This window comes from Macaca mulatta, chromosome 14 (assembly GCF_049350105.2).
Source record: "Macaca mulatta isolate MMU2019108-1 chromosome 14, T2T-MMU8v2.0, whole genome shotgun sequence".
In the NCBI taxonomy this organism is placed as follows: Eukaryota; Metazoa; Chordata; class Mammalia; order Primates; family Cercopithecidae; genus Macaca; species Macaca mulatta.
Genome location: NC_133419.1, coordinates 78,951,950 through 78,975,003, shown reverse-complemented (window position 1 = coordinate 78,975,003; position 23,054 = coordinate 78,951,950). Strand labels below are relative to the sequence as shown.

The window sequence follows — 23,054 nt, the reverse complement described above, 5'->3', positions numbered from 1 at the left end:
GATGTATTTTCCTTTCACACCATGAAGACACATGCACGCAAATGTTCATTGCCTCACTGTTCACAATAGCAAAGATACTGAGTCAATCTAAGTGCCCATCAATGGCAGACTTTATAAAGAAAATGTAGTACACATACACCATAGAATATTATGCATCCATGAAAAGGAATGAGATCATGTCTTGGGGGAACATGGATGGAACTGGAGGCCATCATCCTTAGCAAACTAATGCAGGAACAGAAAACCAAATACTGCATGTTCTCACTTACAAGTGGGAGCTAAATGATAAGAACTTATGAACACAAAGAAAGAAACAACAGACCCTGGTGTCTACCTGAGGGGGGAGGATGGGAGGAGGGAGAGGTGCAGAAAAGATAACTATTGGGTCCTGAGCTTAATACCTGGGTGATGAAATAATGTGTACAACAAACCCCCATGACACATGTGTATGTAACAGACCTTCACATGTATCCCCAAACCTAAAATAAAAAATAAAATAAAATGAAGTATAGGGGTTTTTAATTAGACTCTGGGTGGAGAAATGGATGAGAAGGTTCATATTGGTGAATCATAGGAAATAAAGTTGGATAGCTTTAGGAATGAGATGGAGCAGGGTTGTTTTTGGTGTTTTTTTTGTTTTGTTTTGTTTTTTGTTTTTTGTTTTGACACAAAGTCTCTTGTTTCCCAGGCTGGAGTGCAGTGGCATAATCTCGGCTCACTGCAACCTCCACCTCCCGGGTAAAGCAATTCTCCTGCCTCAGCCTCCCGAATAGCTGTGATTTCAGGCGCCTGCCACCATGCCCAGCTAATTTTTGTATTTTTAGTAGAGACGGGATTTCACCATTGTGGCCAGGCTGGTCTCAAACTCCTGACCTCAGGTGATCTACCTGCCTGGGCCTCCCAAAGTGCTGGGATTACAGGCATGAGCCACCCCACCCGGCCTGGAGCAGGGTTTTTTAAAAACTATTTTATTGGAACATATCTCACATACCATAAAACATGAAAGTGTAGTCATGTGCCGCATAGCAACTTTGCAATGACAGATCACAACATATACCATGGTGATACCGTAAGATTATAATACTGTATTTTTACTGTACCATTTCCATATTTAGATATGTTTACATACACACATGCTTACCATTGTGTTACAGTTGCCAAACTATTCAGTAGTATCAGTAACATGTTATACAGGTTTGTAGCCTGGGGGTAGTAGGATATACCGGGTCTGTGTGTAAATAGACTCTGTGATGTTTGCACAACAGTGAAATTACCTAGTGATGCATTTCTCAGAACGTGTCCCCCTCAAGCAATGCACAACTGTGTATAAGTTCCTTGATTTTCTGTATGTTCACAGGGTTGGTTGTACAGCCAATCACCACGATCTAATTTGAGGACATTTTCATCACCCCAAAAATAAACTGTACCCAGTAGCAGCCCCTTGCCATTCCTACCCTTAGCTCTAGGTAACCACAAATCTGCTTTCTGTGGATTTGTCTCTTCTGAAACTTTTCATATAAATGGAATCGTACGATGTATGGTCTTTTGTGTTTGGCTTCTTTCACTTAGTGTAAAGTTTTTGAGGTTCATCCCTGTTGTAGTATGTATCAGTACTTCATTCCTTTTTATATCCAGCTGGTCCATTTTCTGGATGTATCATGTTTTGTTTATTGATTTATCACTTAATGGACATTTGTATTGTTTCTGCATAACCATTAACCTGTTTCATTATGAATAATGCTGCTGTGAACATTTTTGAAAAGTTTTTGTGTGGATGAATTTATGATTTAGTTTCTCTTGGGTAGAATTTCTGGGTCATGTTGTAACCCTTAAGTTCAACATTTTAAAAAACTGCCAAGCTGTTTTTCTAAGTGGCCGCAGCATTTTGAGTCTTCTACTTTACCTGCATCCTAGCCTATGCTTGTTATTTTCAGTTTCTTTGATTATAAATAATACTAATGCATGTAAAGTGGTATATTATTGTGTCTTTGATTTGCATTTTCCTAATGACTATCAAAAGACAAAATTACAACAAATTTTTTAAAATTGAAATTTCTTCATTTAACAATTCTAGAGTGGGCTAACACTTCATTCTGTAAAATAGAATGCATTCCTGTGAGCTGACCAGAGGAGCTTGGTTTTATAGACAGAAAATGACTGAAGGAAATACAAACAAAGAACAAGAAGTAGATTGGTCACTTTAAAGTAACTTTCCTTGTAAGGCGCAAGGTGGGAACAGGGAAACAGAACAATAGGAAAATAACTCATTGGTTAACATCAGGTCACTTCAGGTGACATTTTGTTGTAAGGATTAAAGGTGGAGGGAACTTTGTTATCATGCTGATTGAAAGTGGCCTGCTTGAGAAATTCAGCCATCTCCCTCTCCTGATTTCTAGGAATGCCAGATAATAACTCAGTTTCAGTTTGATGGTATGGAACTTTAGTGTGAGTGACTCCATTACTGCACTATGCCTAATGCAGTAGCTTAGCCTAAAACAGTGGCTTATTTAACATGACTAAGGATATTGAACATCTTTTATGTACATATTGACCATTTATTTCTCTTCTTTGGAAAAATGTCTATTTAAGTCTTTCGCCCATTTTTTAATTGGGTTGTCTTTTTGTTGTTGAGACTGTAGGAGGTATTTTATATATTCTAGATACAAGTCTTTCTCCTCTCCTCCCTCCCACCCCCTACCAGTGTGAAGCCTCTAATGCTGCCTCTTAGGGGGAATAGCCTTGAGTATGCCCACAATAAGGATGGCGCTGGTTTTGGTAGAGCTTTCTTTGGCTGTCTTTTCCCCTGACCACACCCGCCTCTTAAGCTCCATTACTCGCAGACTGATTGTACTATTGTTTTCAACGTCCTGGGGCATAAATAGCTTCACAAACTGATCCAATCAAATTTATACTCCTTTGTGAAGATAGTTTTCGAGGGCAGTGTTTGAGATTTGTTCTGACCCCAAAAGGGCTCTTCCCAGGTGTTTCTGTTTCTTTCCAGCACACAAGGAACTCTACAGTTTAGTCTTTATTGCCAATGAATCTTTCAGTGTGCCTTTCATCACAACCACCATTCTGGAGAGCACCCTTCAGTTTGGACTTTTACATACTTTGTTGCAGTGAAGTCAGTTCCTTTGGGTAACGATTTGGAGCTCCGTTTTATGGCCTGCTTCTCTGCCCAGTCATTGTTGGAGCCAGGCTCCATTGCTGGCGGAAGGGACAATGGATCATTACTACAAGACACCCTGATTTAGGAGCTGAGTGTTCAGTGGAGCAAGAGGCAGCAGCCCAGGTTTCTTGGCTTGTCTCTCCTGGCATGGAACCCACACCCCAGGATCTGGGGCAAAAGCAGTCAGGACCCTAGTGTACTCTGGGGCACCACGCCCCAGGTGGAGCCTCCATCCCCCATTAAGGCTGGGGATGGCTCTGCCTCTCAGCCACACTTGCCCAGAACTTAGCCTCAGCTACAGGTGGCTGAGAGAAGGGGCAGAAATGCCTGCATGCTGCGCCTCTTGCTAGAGCCCTGTGATCTTGGCTATAATTGGGGGGGTAGAGTTTCTGTCATACCAAGCTGCAAGGGGAAAGGAGGAAGAGGGCTCTGTTTCAGACACTATAGACTCTCCTTGTCCTCACTGAGCTTTAGTAGATTTTTTTGAATAGGTGTTTCTTCATTTGCTGTATACCCTTAAGACCATTTCTAGAGTCTTTAAATGGTTGGATTAAAAAAAAATTTTTTTTTAATAACTTTTACCCATTTCACTGAGGAATGGGTCTGAGGAGCTCCCTACACTATCATGTCAGAAGGGAGGAGGAAAAACAGATTAGTCACCTCTTGGCTACTTTTTACCACCACGATCCTCAATTTCCTCACTGGTAAAATGTGAACAATACTATTCTTAAAGGTTGTAAGGATTAAGTGAAATGACATATATGAAAACTTTATATTGCTAATCCAAAATAGGTAAAACAGTATGCAGAAGCAGGCTGATGTAAGCACTAGCAGGCTGATGTAAGCGCTAGCATTTCTCTTTTCTAAACTATTGTGCATTGTAGAAATGGTAACACAAAGTTACTAGACCTCAGGAATTCTGATGCTTATAAATTTTTATGACTAAGTTATAGCACACATCATTTTGGTTGTGCTGGATGGTTTCACTTTTTGATTACTCTTCCCTATTTTCTTTTAAACTTCTTTAGATGATATGTGGGCTAACCTAGGTCAAACCTCTTCTCAAAACAACTTTTTTCTAGCTAACATTAATACCTCGCTTGTTCCAACTCCTGTTAAACTTGTATTCAGTTGCTATAGCCTGGTTTTATTTTTTGTTTTTGAGTCACAGTTTTGCTGTCACCCAGGCTGGAGTGCATGCATTTGCACTGTCATCGCTCACTGCAGCCTCAAACTCCTGGGCTCAAGCAGTCCTCCCACCTCAACCTCCTGTGTAGCTGGGACTGCAGGCGCACACCATCATGCCTGGCTGATTTAATTTTTAGTAGAGACAAAGTCATTATGTTGCCCAGGCTGGTCTCAAACTCTTGGACTCAGGCGATCCTCCCATCTCAGCCTCCCAAAATGCTGGAATTACAGGCGTGAACCACCGTGCCTGGCCTACTATAGCTTGTTTTAACATTCAGTTGTTCATCAGTGGTTTCTTACTTACCAGTTTTGGTTCCCTGTGTAGATTGTAAGTTCCTTTCAGGGAAGACCTGTGTCCTCCACACTACCCGGAACACTTAAATATTTATTATTTTCTAAGGGCTATTTTAGCTTTGTAGAAGTTTAAGCCTTAAGACTAGTCTGGTCATATGTTCATAAATAACATATGATGTTCATGTTTATTAGCTACCACACCTGGCTAATTTTTGTATTTTTAGTAGAATCAGGATTTCGCCATTTTGGCTGATCTCATACTCCTGACGTCAGGTGATCCGCCCACCTCAGCCTCCCAAAATGCTGGGATTACAGGCGTGAGCCACCATACCTGGCTTATATCTATCTGCTTTGTTCATTTGTCAGTACTTCTTACTGCTTCTGCCTCATTCTTTTAAAAGTACATGCTGTTTCAGTGTATCAATACGTGTATTTTAATGTATTTAACCTATTCTTTTACTGATGGAGAATTCATTGGCTATTTTTTTTTCCTGTTACATGCTAGTATGCACAAGTTAGTATTGGGTCCTCTGTTGAGAATTTTGAATTAAAACTTGTTTTTTAAATTAAAATGAGCTGGTTCTCAAGAAATGTACAGTTTCTGAGTTCTTTTTTTTTTCTTTTAGCTCAAGTGATCCTCCCACTTTAGCCTCCCAGGTAGCTGGCAGCTAGTACTATGGGTGTGCACCACCACACCTGGCTAATTTTTAAATTTTTTGTGGAGACAGAGTCTTGCCGTGTTGTCTAGGCTGTCCTCTTATTCCTGGGCTCAAGCAGTCCTCCCACCACAGCCTCCCAAAGTACTGAGAATGACAGGCATGAGCCACCATACCCAGCCAAGAAATGTATAGTGTTTATCCAGAAGATGAAGCTAACACGTGAAATTGTAGACAGAATAATTAAATGTTTAATTGGCTTTTACCTTTTTTAAGGGTAATTATGCAGAATATACAGAATTGTTACGTCAAGTAGTGCTTCACTTTTTATAAGTGCTCTAGGAGAGATTTCTGACAAGGAGAAACTAGGTATGGGAGTGATCAGAGATGTCCATAGGACAAAGCAATGTGTATGATCATTGTTTGTATTTCCATCTTTGATTTTTGTCCCAACTTTGTCATTTTCTACTTCCAGAATTATCCAGATTCATACCAGCTACCTTTCAGAAAGGTAAATTGGTAAGTTTGGAGCAGAGTGACCTATAGTGAGAAGCAAGGAGATAGTGAATTATTGATGTATATCACTTACCTAATGCAATAATTTATTCCTTTTATCAGTTAATATCAATTGACTACATGGTGTGTGCTGGAGGAAAAGTGGTGAACACAGAAGTCTTTTTCCTTGTCAAATGTATATCCTTGTAGAAGAGGAGACAATAAATGTAAAATAGAGAATATGTTAAGTATTGTGGTAACTGTCCAAAGATAGCTTCCTAGTGCACTGTGCTTCCCAGTACCGATATCTTTCTGTTGTCCTTACCCACAGTTAAAGAGTGGACTGGTTCTGTGTAATCAGTAGCACATGGTGGAAATGAAATTTCCTTGCCTTTGGTTTTTTGGAATGGTTCTGGGGGAAGCCAGCATCTGTATGAGAGATACTGTGCGTTCTCTATCAGTAAATCATCAATGAGTTCTCCATCAGTAAAAGAATAGGTTAAATACATTAAAATACTGTGAGACCTCAAACTATTTGTGTGGGAAGGCTGCATGATAAGACAGAGATGCCTGGCTACGCTTCACCTGTTTCAGCCATCCCAGCTAATGCACTAGACTTGTGATTAAAGAGGTTATCTTGTATATCTAGCTGAGTCTAGCCTTCAGGTGACTTCAGTGCCAGCAGCCATTTGACTGAAACCACATGAGAGACTCCATACAAGAGCCACTCAGCTGAAGCTGGGCAATCCATAGAATTGTGAAAGATAGCAGTAGATTATCATTTTAAGCTGCTAAATTTTAGGATGATTTGTTACTCACCAATAGATAATCAGAACAGATGGTGATTTGTATTGCAAAGAAAAGTAAATTGGGAAAAGGGTTAGGGAGAGAGAGATTCTAGTTTAAATTGGATGGTCAAGGAAAGCTTTACTGAGAAGATGTTCAAAAAGCATGACGGGACCAGGTGCAGTGGCTCACACCTGTAATCCCAGCACTTTGGGAGGCCAAGGCAAGCATATATATCACTTGAGGCCAGGAGATCAAGACCAGTCTGGCCAACATGACAGAACCCCATCTCTACTAAAAATGCAAAAATTAGCTGGCCACGATGGCATGCACAACTGTAATCCCAGCTATTTGGGAGGCCGAGGCACAAGAATTGCTTAAACCCAGGAGGTGGAGGTTGCAGTGAGCCGAGATCACACCACTGCACTAAGGCCTGGGTGACAGAGCAAAACTGTGTCTCAAAAAAAAAAAAAGGAAAAAGCATGACGGACATATGAGAGTAAGTAATATTGATACCTGGGAAAGAACATTTCAGTCAGAAGGAACAGCAAGTACAAAGATTCTGTGGCTGAGCAGCCTGAGGTTTTCAAGAAATAATCGTGAAGGCAGGTATGGATGGAGCATAGGAAGAAAGGAAGATTAGTGGGAACTGAGGTTAGGCGTAGAGGTTGGGAGTAAGTGCAAATTATATATGTTAGTGATGTTCATCTTTATGAGGTATAACACTTTTGTAAAAAAAATTGTAATAACTCCTTTTCTTTCCCAAATATAGATAATATATATAATGAAATATGGATAATATAAACTTTTTATATACTTAATTTGAAAAATATAGTACTTCCAACTTAATATAAAAAAGAAAGAAAAGTAATATAATCAGTGTATTTTATTTTGTAAATACTGTGTCTAGAAGAATGTAAGTAGCCTTTATATAGAGATATAAAGAACTGCTGACTTTGACCACTATAAATTAGGACTTAAACGGGTGTGTTATATTGGTGACTCACATATCACAAACAGTTAGCTATTCGTGGTGAGAATACTGGAGTGCAGTGGCGTGATCTCAGCTCACTGAGATCCTTCGCCTCCCGGTTTCAAGCGATTCTCCTGCCTCAGCCTCCTGAGTAGCTGGGATTATAGGCGCCTGCTACCACACCCAGCTAATTTTTTGTATTTTAGTAGAGACGGAGTTTCGCTATATTGGCCAGGCTGGTCTCGAGCTCCTGACATCAGGTAGTCTGCCTGCCTCAGCCTCCCAAGTGCTGGGATTACAGGCATGAGCTACTGCGCTCAGCCGGTAACTCATTCTTGATAAAAGCTCCGCATCAAAGTATTAGCTTTCCCTTGATTTACATGGAAGATGCATTCTGGAAAATTCAGAGCATATTAAAATAATACGATTTACCTAATTCACTAACATGAATGTTCCATGGCATATTTGAAACTTGGGGTAGTACCCACTAAATTTCAGTAGCTCTCCCTAGTTGTGACAACCAGAAACACTCCCACTAGGAACCTCAGGTAAAGGACTTTTTAGGGCATTATAAGAATGTTGGCTGTGAGTCTTTGGACAAAAAGTTCTAAGCAAAGGAGTAACAAATCACTTATGTTTTAATGAGATCATTCTGGCCCCTATATGGAGATTAAATCAGGGAGATGTACAGAAGAAGAGAAACCAGTTAAAAGTCTCATGCTGTATTTTGGACAGATACTGATTTACACAGAAAGTGAAGTTGTGCATCCTGAAATGTGATTGGATTCTGGATATATATCTAACACACACACACACACACACACACACACACACACACACATATTTATTTATTTTTTTTTTTTGAGACAGTCTCATTGTGTCGCCAGACTGGAGTACCGTGGCGCCATCTTGGCTCTGCCTCCCAGATTCAAGCGATTCTCCTGCCTCAACCTCCTGAGTAGCTGGGATTACAGGTGCTTGGCACCACACCCAGCTAATTTTTGCATTTTTAGTAGAGGCGGGGTTTCACCATGTCGGCCAGGATGGTCTCGATCTCTTGACCTCATGATCTGCCCACCTCAGCCTCCCAAAGTGCTAGGATTGAGCCTCTCTGGCCGGCTGGATTCTGGATATATTTAGAAAGTACTTTATGCATCTTGGATCTTGGTACCAGGGTACATTTTTTTTTTGTTTTTATTATATCTATTCCTGCTGTGTATTTTCCCAGAAGTAGTTATGTTGAATAGTTCACCTCTGCTAGACTTTTGAACTTTCAATATAGAGAGAATTTGTTTTTCTACAAATGGTTATTTCCATTGCTAATTAAAAGTAGAAAAGCAGAGTTTCCTCTTTTAAAAAACATGAACTTTTCATGTTGCTAGTCTGGACATTAGAATTCAATTAAGTAATCATAAGTGAAAAGAAAATGTTAGCTTCATAAACACTGGAAAGCTTTTTGAGTTTATACTCTTTAGGGCCAATACCATGTAATTATTTGGGGGAATTGGTTTTTGTTGGAAATTCGACATTTATTTTATGCATGCCATCTTTGAAGGAAGCATTCCATGGCATTGTTGACTTCAAGAGACACTTTGATCTCAAAAAATGATGTGACTCCCTTTTGGATAATCTTTGGATAGCATCAAAATCATGCCTTTTATATGAGTATGCCTTATAATGGCTTATTCTTTTTTTTTTTTTTTTGGGACAGGTAGTTTTGCTCTGTTACCCGGGCTGTAGTGCAGTGGCACCATCTCGGCCCACTGCATCCTCTGCCTCCTGGGTTCAAGAAGTTCTCATGCCTCAGCCTCCCAAATAGCTGGGATTACAGGCACCCACCACCACACCTGGCTAACTTACTCTTGATTCCACAGCCAGAGGTAAAGGACAACCAAGCCCTTCTGTTACCCTTATCAATAACTTACTTCCTCCTTGCAACAACTGCAAGAAAGTATATTTGAGGCGGGGGGGTTGTTTTGACACAAGGTCTCACTGTGTCGCCCTGTTTGGAGTGCAGTGATGAGCCAGTGATCATGGCTCTCTGCAGTTTTGACCTCCTGAGCTCAAGTGATCCACCCACTCCAGCCTCTAGAGTTATGCGCACCACCACACCCAGCTAATTTTTAAAGTATAGTCAGGGTCTCGCTATGTTGCTCAAGCTGGTCTTGAACTCCTGGTCTCAAGCAATCCTCCTGCCTCTGCCTCGCCAAAGTGCTGGGATTTGTAAGTATTTATTGAGTACCTGCTGTGTTGAGTGGTAGTCAAGTCCTTTGTGTGGATACGTGGTTTGGAGACTTAACTCCAGAGCATAGATATCCCTTCTCACAGAAGGGGCTGGAAAATGGGATGAGGGGATAGTTAACGGACTAGGACCGTATCTTGTCATATTCATCTTTAAAGCCCCAATCTGACAATGAATAAGCCAAAATTAATGTTTTTCAAGCAGTAGTGAAAAAAAGTTTGGTACATTTTTCACTGACCCCTTCACATTTAGGAATAAGTTTGCTGTTTTGCAATTTTACATTTGTGTTCCTCTCCTGTAAAAGAAAAATAAGGCAGCATTGTGTATTCACTTTCTGTTTTGCTTCAACCTTACCCTCTAATATTAGACCCCACGTGTCTTTTCTTAATTCTTTCTTTCTCAGACAGTTCAGCAGGAAAGCAGACTGTTTACAAACAGTCTGAGTTAATAACTTCCTTTCCTGCTGATCAAATAGTTGCTAAAATGAAACCTTTCTCAGGGCTGAGTGGGTGTTCTAGTTAGTGGGTGTTCTGGAATGTAAATGAACCCTTATTTTAAGAAAGATTATTTTTATACTAGCAGTTCTCTGTACACCAAGACACACATTTGTAGCAAGTGGAAAGTATGGAAACATAAACTGGACTTACTGGAAATTTTTAGATTAGTGAAAGACCTACATATATGGCTTGTCAATAGGAAAATCCCAAAACTAACATAACTGGCAAAATATAATGCAGTTTATTGAGCCTGTTGCCCTTGGCTTTAGTTTTTACATATGAGATACAGTCTAATGGCATACAGAACAATTTCTGCAGCAATGATAGCAGCTGCATTTGAGATGCAGCTTGATAGGGATCATAAAACTACCAACCCACAAATCTTTGGAGACTGTATGACAGATTTAGTTCCTATGATTGGTTGGTTGATTGATTTTAGAGGCAGAGTCTTACTCTGTCACCTAGGCTAGAGTGCTGTGGTATGATCATGACTCATTGACCTCAAACTCCTGGACTCAACTGATCCTCCTGCCTCAGCCTCCCAAGTAGCTGGGATTACAGGCACCCTCCACCACACCTGGCTTGTTTTATTTTATATGATCAGCATTTCATACCTGGGGGAGACTAGTATTAAAAGCTTTATTTAATCCAAAGCTTTATTTCAGCACTACAGGATAAAAAATGGAAGAACTGGGCACAGTGGTATGTGCCTGTAGTCCCATTGGAAGACAGAGGTGAGAGGATCACTTGAGCCCAGGAATTCCAGACCAGCCTGGGCAACATAGCAAGACCTTATCTCCAAAAAAAAAACAAAAACAAAAACAAAACAAAAAAAAAATGGCTACATGATTTATTGGAAAGGTGATTGTACTAGAAGCTGAGAAACCTGGATTCTACAACTGATCTTACCAAAAAGTAGTTGTATATAACATTTATCCTAACGTTTGACTTTTGACATTTTTAAGCTTTAGCATCTTTTATAAGAGGGAAGTTGAATTAAAGTTTTTTTTTTTTTTCTTGAGATGGAGTTTCACTCTTGTCACCCAGGCTGGAGTACAATAGCACAATCTCAACCTCTGCCTCCCAGGGTCAAGTGATTCTCATGACTCAGCCTCCCAAGTAGCTGGGAATACAGGCACACAACACCACGCCTGGCTAATTTTTGTGCTTTTAGTAGAGATGGGGTTTCACCATGTTGACCAGGCTGGTCTCAAACTCCTGACCTCAGGTGATCTGCCTACCTTGGCCTCCGAAAGTGCTGAGATTACAGGCGTGAAAAAATTAAAGTTTTACCTAACTTGGATTTTTTTATTTACTATCTGTATCATGAAAGGCATAGCCTCCCTCTAATCTCTTAGTTGGGATCAAGAAAGAAAATAGGATATTCAGTGGTTATGTGGAGCTTACAGATGGTGAGTACTCTCCCTTTCCTTCATGATCTTCAAAGGAAATTGCCGATTGAGGTAAATAGGACAGTTGCATGCCATTATGATTTTAAACCTTTTAGATTTCTGTACCATGCTTCATCTTTATGTATTCTCTTCCCAACTTTTTGTCTCTGGGATTATGAGTAAATAGAACTGGGTAAAAGGTGGGGGTAGGGTACAAAATAGAAAATGGAAAAAGTAAAAGGAGATAAAAATAGATTGGGTGCTTCAGTGATTGTGGAGGTCAAATAAGTTTTCCATTGTTGATTATATTCCTTTCCACTGTTCAGCTTACTGCTGTTTACTCTCACTCCTTGCTATATATTTTACATGGAGACAGGGTCAGACTTGTGTGGATTTTTCTATTTAATTCTCCTGAGATTGTGAAACTGCTCAGCTAAATTTGTTCTGCTGTGAGAACAAATAACTGGAGGGCAATTCAAAATATTTGCTTAATATTTTCTTGGAAATCCTCAAAGAAACGGAGGATTTTAGATCCCTGTGATAAGAAATTCACTGGGATACACACATTTAAAACAATTTTTTGGTAACTCTTGGTTTCCCCTTTCTTGGCTCTGCTATTTACTGTCTTCCAATGGCAGAATAACCTAGCAAAAATTTTTTGTTTTGCATAATAGAGAAAGGCTAGATTAAGTTTTATTGCACTAATGTAAGTATTATATGATCAGGGAAAGGTTAGTCTATCATGGACTGTTAGGATGGGAGGGACTAATCATCCTTTATATTGATTTTCAAACGTTTTTCTTCAAAAGTGTTTTCCAAACAAAATCTTATACCAAGACCCAATATAGAAGATAGATAAAATTAATGACTTTGTTTTGTTTATCAGATAGCTCAAATCCACGTGGTTTTGTTGATACACTATATGAATGCCTTAACAGAGCATTGGGAACTTGGGAGATGGCAGGAAAAGGCTTAGTTATATATGACTTTGTATATATTGCAGGACATGTTTGACTCCTACCCACTAAATGCTTCTACAAATTCCTGAAGTATTTTCTAGGGAACACTCTAATCATCAGTGAGAAGCACTAATCTGTAATCTCTCCCCTGGTGATTTTATTCAGTTCCAAGGTTTTATGTACCATACCATCTACATACTGACTGCCAAACCGTTTATCTCCAGTCCCAAACTGTTATCTCCAGGTTCTGTTTCTGAGCTCCAGATTTGTAGAAGCATCTGCCTACGTGACATTTCTCCTTTGATGTCTAATATGCATTCATAGTATGTATTAAATAAAACTCTTGTTTTTTTCCCTCCAAAGCCTCTTCCTCTTCTTATCGCAGTGAAAGTTACCATCTACTCATTTGCTTAAGTAAAAAAATCTAGATGTCAGACTTAATTCATGCCTCCCCTGCCTGTCTCCCCCAACCTCACATCTAATTTATCAGTCCTTTGTTGGCTCATCTTTAACATAAATCCTCAACCTCTCCGTTTCTCTGTTTCCAATGTTACCAGTTTAATTCAAGCTACTTTTCTTGTCTTCTGATTGGTGCCCCTACTTCTACTTTTATCCTTTTGTTATCTGTTCTCCACTGAGACACTAGAAGAATTTTTAAACTCATCATGCCACAACCCCATGCTTACATTTCAGTGGCTGCTCTGTGATCTTAGGATAAAATTCAGACTCCTTATCATGACCTATAAAGGACCCATAATCTGATTTCTGCCTACCTCTCTTAACCTCGTCTTTTAACAGTCTTACTCTTGAGTCCCTCAAGCTACAGTCACCTGCCTTCTACTCCCCTAAGGTATGACACCCCCTTCCCATCTACTGATCTCTCTACTGTCTGTTCCTTGTAACTGGAGTATTTTTCCCAGTTTATAGTATAGCAAATACATTCTTATCTTTCAGGTCTCCACTTGCTTGTTATTGCTTAAGAGGCCTCCCCATCCCCCAGTACCCAACTCGCTTATCCCAGGTTGTAATTATCTTGATTCTTTATTAGTTTGCATGTTCATTTTCTTTTTTCCCTATTAGAATGTAAGCTCTCTGAGAGCTTATCTTCTCTTATTTATTGGTCTCTCTTGTCTAGCACTGTGCTTAGATGAATGAATGAGGTGTATATACAGATTATTACGGAAATGCAGAGAAGGGTCATTTTTACTAGTCTAGGCTTGGAGTGGGGGCTATTAGCAGTAAGAAGGCCTCATGGATAAGTGATTTTTGAGGTGAATATATGGTGCCATGGTCCTAAACTGCTGTGAGGTGAATGACATAGGCAGTGTGACATCAAGGGACCAGGTAGCCAAGACTGCTGCTAAGTGACTATAAGATTGGTCGCATATAGAGTGTGGATACCCTAGACAAAGGAATGATTCATGTCCAGGGCAGAATGGGGTGGGACAGCCTGAGATTTCATCATGCTACTCAACCCAGTGCAGTTTAAAACAAGAATTCTTTATTTCTGGAATTTCCCATTTAATATTTCCAGACTGCAGTTGACTATAGGCAGCTGTAACCATGGAAAGTAAAACTGTAGACAAGGTGAGACTACTATGCCTACTTAAGGAATGTTTTGGATAATGTGATAATTAAGTCAGACAAACATGTATGTATGTTTGCATGTATGTATGTATGTATGTACGTACATATTAGGGACAAGATCTTGCTCTGTTGCCAAGGCTGCAATGCAGTGGTGCAGTCACGGCTTGCTGCTGTCTTGAACTTCTGTGCTCAAGCAATCTTTCTTCTTCAGCCTCCTCTGTAGCTGGGACTGCAGGCACGTGCCACCACGCACAGCTAATTTTTAAATTGTATTTTTAGACATGGAGCTCTCACTATGTTGCCCAGGGCTGGTCTCAAACTACTGGACTTGAGCAATTCTCCCATCTTGGCCTCCCAAAGTGCTGGGATTGCAGTTGTGAGCCACCATACTTGGCCCCTCAAATTATTGGTTTTATCATCTAATTCTGAAACTTCTGGACACATTTTCAAACTGTTAAATCCTGTTTCTGAGTCTCATCTCAGCAGTAAAGAAGCTAAAGACCAAGTTGTACCCTACATGATTATAAGCCACCTCCTCAGCTTCTGGTCCTACCTGTACTCTGTCTGAAGACTCTCCCTCTTGGTCACATTTGCTGAGATTGATAGAAACGAATCCAGGCACTCATTCATTCATTTGTATCCACATGCACATTTTTTAATATCATGACTTAACACACACACACACTCTCTTGGCATCTCTCTCCGCATCTCTCTCCATATATGGCCATGTGTCGCTTAACGATGGAGATACCTTCTGAGAAATTCATCCTTAGGTGATTTCATCATTGTGCAACCATCATCAAGTGTACTTACACAAACCTAGATGGTATAGCCTACCATACACCTAGGCTGTATGGTATAGTCTCTTGTTCCTAAGGTACAAACCTATTCAGCATGTAGCTGTACTGAATAGTGTCGGCAACTGTAATAAAATGACAAGTATTTGTATATCTAAACATATGTAACATAGAAATGGTATGATAAAAATACAGTATAAAATTTTTTTCTTTTAATGGTACACCTGTATAGGGCACTTACCATGAATGGACATTGCAAGACACAAAGCTGCTCTAGATGAGTCAGTAAGTGAGTGACGAGTGAATAGGAAGGCCTAGGACAATACTGTAAACTTTGCAAACCTATGTACGTAGGCTACACTAAATTTATTTTTTAAAATGTCCTCAATAACAAATAATTAATACTAGATTATCTTAGCATACTCTTAACTTTTTTACTTTATAAACTTAATTTTTAAAAATATTTTGACTCTTTCGTAATAACACTTAAAACGCGTTATATGAGTACAAAAATATTCTCTTTCATTATTCTATAAGCTTTTTTCTATTAGAGATTTCTTTTTTAACTGTTTATACATTTTTGTTAAAAACTAAGACATAAAAATACATTAGCGTAGGCCTGTACGGGGGCAGCGTCATTAATATCACTGTTTTCCACCTCTGTATCTTGTCCTACTGGAAGGTCTTCAGGGGCAGCAACACATATGGAGCTGTCATCTCCTATGATGACAATGCCTTCTTCTAGAATACCTCCTGAAAGACTTGCCTGAACCTGTTTTACAGTTAACTTCTTTTTTTAATAAGTAGAAGGAGTACACTCTAATGATAAAAAGTATAGTATAATAAATATGTAAATCAGTAACAGTTGTTTATTATCATATGACTGCAAGTGCAGTAGGTTTGTTTACACCAGCATCACCACAGATACGTGAGTAATGCCGTGCTCTGTGACATCCCTAGGAAATAGGAATTTTTCAGCTCCATTATAATCTTATGGGATGCATCATATCTACAGTCCGTTGTTGAACAAAATGTCAGTATGTAGTACATGACTATTTTATGTATATTATTCAGTATATAGAGTACTGTGGCTGCTCTGTGAATATAGTTGTTGTATGTATTTCTTTAAGGAAAAATGAGTTCTAAGATGTAAAATGACCAACTTAAAAATGAACCTGCCAGGCTCTGTGGCTCACGCCTGTAATCCCAGCACTTTGGGAGGCTGAGGCGGGCAGATCACCTGAGGTCGATAGTTCGAGACCAGCTTGACCAACATGGAGAAACCCCGTCTCTACTAAAATTACAAAATTAGCCAGGCGTGGTAGTGCATGCCTGTAATCCCAGCTACTTGGGAGGCTGAGGCAGGAGAATCACTTGAACCCGATGGGGCGTAGGTTGCAGTGAGCTGAGATTGTACCATTGCACTCCAGCCTTGGCAATAAGAGTGAAACTCCATCACACACACACACACACAGAACTTTCTGGATCTTTGAATATTATATTTCTCCAGTATTTTAAAAGAAAACAAGATAATTAAAATAAAGGAAAAATTAAAATCTTTGTTGCATTATTAAAACACCATAATGACAAAAATAAATACATGTGAGACAATGAGATAAAGTATTTTTGCTGGTTTATGTTCAGAAATATTTTTTATAATGAATAAGAATTCTGGTTTTGAGATTTTTATCTCAATGTGCAGTACTTTAAGAAATGCTTTTTATATTCTTTTACATTGTACCATTTCTCTCAAGGATTTGAAAGAAGTATATTGAAGACGGGATCAAAGTAGATGAATTTATGTACCATTATTTCAAGAATCAGAAGTGACGACTTAGGTGCTGGAAACAATAGAAATTACCACAGCACTACTATGCAGATTCCTTGGCAAGGGGAAAACACCCATGTATTCACGTCACACTGTCTGCCACAATGTACAAAAAAATTCTGCAGTTTATCTCTGGTTGATACAGTTATGTGGCTACTCAGTTGACCTGGTTCAACTTATTAAAAAGTTCAGCTTTGCCTCACTGATTTGATGTAATACTTTATATGCGAAAGTCTGTGTTTAGACTTTCAGTTACATCCCACAGGTTTACTTGTGTGCCACTAATACACTATATTAATTTAGAGGCTTTATACTATGTTTTAACATTTGGTTATTCAGACATTTCTTTTATTACTGTATTTCTTGGGATTAATATGAATAGGGATTTTTTTTTCCATGCTCTTTCCATTGAGAGATTTGTGTCCTAGCTCAGATTTAGGTATCTTTCATATTTCCAGGTCTTATTTCAATTCATTTTTCAATTGAACAAATATTTACAGAGTAACTGCTATTCCCAGGTAATAGGCTAAATGCAGGATCCAATAATAAGACAGTGTCCCTGAGGAGCCCCAATATTTCTTAAATTGGTGGGTTAACACTGTGAAACAAAAGATATTTAGTATGAATCTTTGATCTTAAGAGGTTTGAGAAGTTGTGAATATACCTGGAGGAGGTTACACTGACAGAGTTCTAATTTATTCACTCATTATCAGTCGGTCTGTCAACAGCCTAAAGGACTTACAGAACTTTCCTCATGTTTCTTACTTTTTTAGGTGTACTAACATTCCAAGAAATTCTGGCTCATAGATTCCTAAAAAAAAGTAACTGCTACTCAGTGTAATGGCTGAAGGTATGAACCATGTGATCCATAGAAAATGATGCACAAAGCACACTATAAAAGCCAGTCAGTACCACTACACACCTATTAAGAGTGGCCAAAATCCACAACACTGACAACACCAAATGCTGACCAGGATGTGGAGCAGCAGGAACTGTTATTTATTGCTGGTGAGATTTAACAGCCACTTTGCAGTACAGTTTGGCAGTTTCTTGCAAAACTAGATATACTCCAACCATAAGAATCAGCAGTTCTGCTCCTTGGTATTTACCCAAAGCAGTGGAAAACTTATATCCACACAAAAACGTGCACATGGATGTTTATAAAGCAGCTTTATTCATAATTGCCAAAACTTGGAAGCAACCAAGATGCCTTTTAGTAGGTAAATGGAGAAATAAACTGTATCTGTTACATCCAGACAACAAAATATTATTCAGCATTGAAAAGAAATGAGCTGTCAAGCTATGAAAAGACCTGGAGAAATTTTAAATGCGTATTACTAAGTCAAAGAGACCAATCTGAAAAGGCTACATATTGTACGATTTAAACTATGTGACATTCTGGGAAAGACAAAACTATGAAGAAGGTCAAAAGATCAGTGGTTGCCAGGGGTTGGGGGAAAGGGAGGGATGACTAGGTGGAGCACATATTTTTAGGGCAGTGAAACTATTCTGTATGATACTGTAGTGGTGGATACATGTCAGTATGTATTTGTCCAAATCCCATGGGACTGTTACATGTCACGAGTGATATGCTCTGACACTCCTGGGAGACCTTAGTTGCCTAAGGTGCCTTTCAGCCAGGAGGTACAGTTCCCCTTGTCTTTGGGACTCATCTTGTGCTTGTGAAGTCTTTTATAAACTTTGGTCACTCAAAAGGAAATTTTAAACGTGCCAAATTGAATGGAGCTTTAGATCTGGCCAGTTTAAGAAAATTTGCCTAAGCTGTAGACATTTACTTCCTCTTTTCAAAGAGCAACCGCTTTCTCCATGATAAAATTTCAAATGAGAGAAAAGGTTACAAACTCTAGTCAGTAAGACAAGCAAAACCTTAATCTCAGAGAAAAGTGAAAAAATCACAAATATACACAAATAATAAAATAAGAGAATAACAAATGAAACTCCTACCTTAAAGGAGGGCTTCAATTCCAGTCTCATCAGTTGTTGAATCAGGTTGCATAAAGTCTGAATCTCAGTCAAGCCAGGGAGATTCAACCCTGTGAGTGGTCTGACCAAGGGCTTCTGCAGTCTTCAGCGAGGTCAGTTGGATGCAAACAGTCCATGCTGGTGCCAGGGCTCCAGCTGTTGGCAAAACAGCAGGGGTCAATGGAGGCTTAATTTGGGTCCCATCTGGTTGGCCAAAATGTCACCCTGAAATAATCAAGAGGCTCAGAATCCAAATTTAAAAGAGTTTATTCAAGTGTCAAATTTGAGAATGGCCACCCAGAAAAAACAAGACTCTAAAGTAATTGGGTCAGTGCTCCAAAGTGGAGAAGCTAAAACTTCACTTACATAAGTAAAAACAAAGAAGTTTAGGAGTATTACCACATTTTTAATACAATGCCGATTTATGAATTACAGCAGTTTGGCTGGTTACAGCTTATTCTTTTTCAGGAAAGATATATTTAAAATTGCATCTCTATCAATTTGGTAGTCATGGGGCCTTTTGCCATCTGAGCTGGGTACATGAAAAAGGAAGGACGTTCATCTATAACAAAGAACTAGTAACTAAGAGGTAAAGGGCACCATTTAATCTTTCACAACATTTTACAGGGCAAGAAAAATAAGAAAGAGGGCTAATTTATAATAGGAAGAAACAAGTTGCAGTGGCTTGCCTATGTTACATAGGTATTACAGTCAGTCACGTTTTATTCAAGGCTCAGAGTAATTTGAAGTTTCAACAGCTTTCATTTATTTTCACATTAACCATTTGAGTCTTCATTTCAGTATATCTTCTTTCTCATTAGGGAAGCAGAGTATTTTCTTTTTTTTGTTTTCTTGGCAGGAGGTCCTTATCCTGTCCATTAATCACTTGGCAGTTTTAGATGTTGCAGATATTTTATTCATAATCTCTCATTTGTCTGTTAACGTTGCCTATATCTTAAATAGAAGTTCTTAATTTTAACTTAAATAGAAGTTCTTAATTTTAACATATATAAATTCATCAGTTTTTTGTTTTATCATTGGCAATTTGGAGCTCTTGTTAAAGAAATCCTTCCCCACTGATAAATTCACAAATTTGGGTGTTTATTTCATATATTGTATTGTTTCTTTATCACTACCATAAGTACTTAAGATTACAGATTTAAGATTACAATCCTGAATCTTAAATTTACAATCCTAGGTTGGTAGTTTTTGAACCTACTAAGATTTAATAATTAATTTCAAGAATCGAGGTGAAATTTATGTCATAAAATTAACCATTTTAAAAGGTGCATTTCAGTGGCATTTGGTACATTCAAAGCATTTTACAACTGCCACCTCTGTTAAGTTCCAAACATTTTTACCACCCCAGAAGAAAACCCTGTGCCCATTTAGTAGCTACATCCCATTTTCCCCTCCACTCAAATCATGACTCTCATCATCTGTCTCTATGGATTTACCTATTGTGTATATTTCATGTAAATGTAATCATACATAGCCTTTTAAGTCTGTCTTCTTTCACTTAGCATGTTTTCAATGTTCATCTATGTTTTAATATATAAATACATGCTAAAACATTTACTTTTAAAAATATATAGGTATATACATTTCTTATGGCTGAATGATATTCCATTCTATGTATACATCATATTTTGTTTAATCTTTTTTCCATTGATGGATATTTAGGTTGTTTTACCTTTTGGCTATTGTGAATAGTGCTATTTTGAACAGTTGTGTACAAGTGTTTGTTTATATACCTCATTTTAATTATTTTTGGTATATACCTAGGAATGGAATTACTGTGTCATTTAGTAATTCAATTTTAACTTTTTAAGGAACCACCAAACTTTTTTCCCTAGTAACCACAACCCCTTATTGTACATTTCTAGTTTCATTCCATTGTCATCAAGGAAGATACCTTGTGTGATTTTAGTCTTTTAAGATTTATTGAGACTGTTTTATGGCCTACTATGTGGTCTACTCTGGAAAATGGCTCATGTGCACTTGAAAAAAAACATATATTCCTGCTGCTGTTGGGTGGAGTCCACCGTTTTTAATTTGCCCTTTTCTTGGCTCAGCATTTGCTTGATTGCTGTAAACCTTTCCCTCTCTTCGAGAGTTCCCACAATTGATTCTGACAGTTTTGCTCATTTTTTTCTTTTATTTTTCTGTGACAGGACAGTCCTTTGGAGCTACCTATCCTGCCGTATTTGCTGATACCACTTTTTATAATTACTTTTTACAACCAATATTTTGTATACCCTCTTTAATATTCTGGGATAAAATATATAGGTGATATAACAATACACAGAGAAGTTTTAAAAATCAGTATAATGCTTTAATTGTAATATAAAAGAAATAAAAGTAATTTATAGTAAGGTAGTATGAATTTGTTATGTAAACACTAACATGACATTGGAAAGCATAGTGAAGTACTAGTGTGTTTTAAATAAGTTGGATTAAAGAAATGTAAGAAAAATCAGAATCCATTCTGTACAAGTGCTGATAAATGAAAGTTTAAAATCTAGTCTTAGGCCAGGCACTGTCGCTCATGCCTGTAACCTCAGCACTTTGGGAGGCTGAGGCCAGTGGGTCACTTGAGGTCAGGAGACCAGCCTGGCCCACATGGTGAAACCCCATCTTTACTAAAAGTACAAAAATTAGCTGGGCATGTTGGCCAGCGCCTGTAATCCCAGCTAGTGGGGAGGCTGAGGTGGGAGAATCACTTGAACCCTGGAGGTAGAGGTTGCAGTGAGTCAGGATCATGCCACTGCACTCTAGCCTGGACGACAGCCTGAGACTCTGTCTCAAAAATACATAAATAAATAAATAAATACAATCGCGTTGTAAAGACCAGACCTTTTTTTTTTTTTTTTTTTTTTTAAATAATACAAGGAATGAGAGAAACTATCTGAAGTGAAATTAAATTAATACAAATTATAGACTAAAGTGGTGAAGTAAAGTAGAAAGTATGGTAGTCTTACAAATTTGTTGGACCTTAGTTGGGAAAGCAGTTCTTTAGTAAATAATGAAGAAATATCGGAGAACAGATCTTTTATTTTAAAATCTTAACATCTATCAGGTCAAGTATTTAGTCTTGAATACTAAATATCTTTGGAAACAATACCCTTTCATTGATAATGAGATTTAAAGATGGACTTTTTTTTAAAAAATGAATTCACTGATCTCTGACTAGTAGCAAAGTTAAGTTTGAAAAAAATAGGCAGTTATTAGAAAAATAAATGAAAGATTCAACTGATAATTTTTACAGTACATTTTTTATTTATGCACAAATACTGATACATGATATGCAATATTTTTAGAACAACCAATGAAATTAAATAAGATAATTTTATTTCATGTGTTACCATAATTTAATATTTGGTACTGTTAAAAGAGTCTTACATTCTCCATTACATATTTTAAATTGGCTTTATTGCTTTTGCAGTGATTACACCTTTACACTAAAACATTTTCAAATAAATGCACAGTTTAAAATACAAGACGCTGGGCTCAGGGACTCATGCCTGTTAATCCCAGCACTTTGGGAGGCTGAGGTGGGAGGATCTCTTGATCCCAGAAAATCGAAACCAGCCTGGGCAACATAATGAGACCCTGTGTTTAAATCAACAAAAACAAGTATAACTTTCTTCCCCAGAAGAAGATAATGATACTCATAACTTGATTCAGAAGCTACTGTTTAAATTGTGTTTGGCCTCCAGGTAGTTTGTTTTAGCTTAACTCTTAACAAATGTTGAATTGCTTGTTTCCTACACATTTCAAATGGAATAATCACCCTTTCTATATTGTAAGTTCATAAAGATCTCATTGCTCAGTGTATCTTTTAAAGATAGAGTCATGCTTTTCCTGCTACCTAGTTATGGTGACAGTTAAATGAAATCTTTTTGAAAGTTTATAATGTGTTTATAAAAACTGTGTTAAAAGCATTACTATTAATATTTTAATAATAAATATGACCTCGCATGTTCCAGAGGCTATTCCCTTGAGATAATTCAGTCTCAGGCCTGAGTCAACCTCACATTAAAAATTAATTCATAATTTCTTGCCTTAGCTTGCCCCTTAATCAAAATCACTTTTTAGGGGGAGATGTGTTTTGTGACAAAAGTAGTTTGTCCTTTGGTTATTGTATGTTTTGAAAATATGGAGCAAACTTCCTTGCCTTTATTAGCACTTTCCAAGCTGGCGTTTTGT

The 23,054-nt window shown here is 38.2% G+C and overlaps 1 protein-coding gene across 34 annotated transcripts in view; it reads left to right on the top strand.

Annotated features, from left to right (window-relative positions):
- The window catches only part of NARS2 (asparaginyl-tRNA synthetase 2, mitochondrial), a 137,527-nt gene that overhangs the window by 27,026 nt on the left and 87,447 nt on the right, over positions 1 to 23,054 (top strand). For 2 of the 34 annotated variants that reach the window (XM_077964091.1, XM_077964088.1), the window contains exon 1: positions 17,636 to 17,712. The exons of the other annotated variants lie outside the window; for them this stretch is intronic. The gene's annotated coding sequence lies outside the window, so the exon portion shown is untranslated. Of the gene's footprint in view, positions 1 to 17,635; positions 17,713 to 23,054 lie in introns of those variants that run through there. 34 annotated transcript variants of the gene reach the window in all.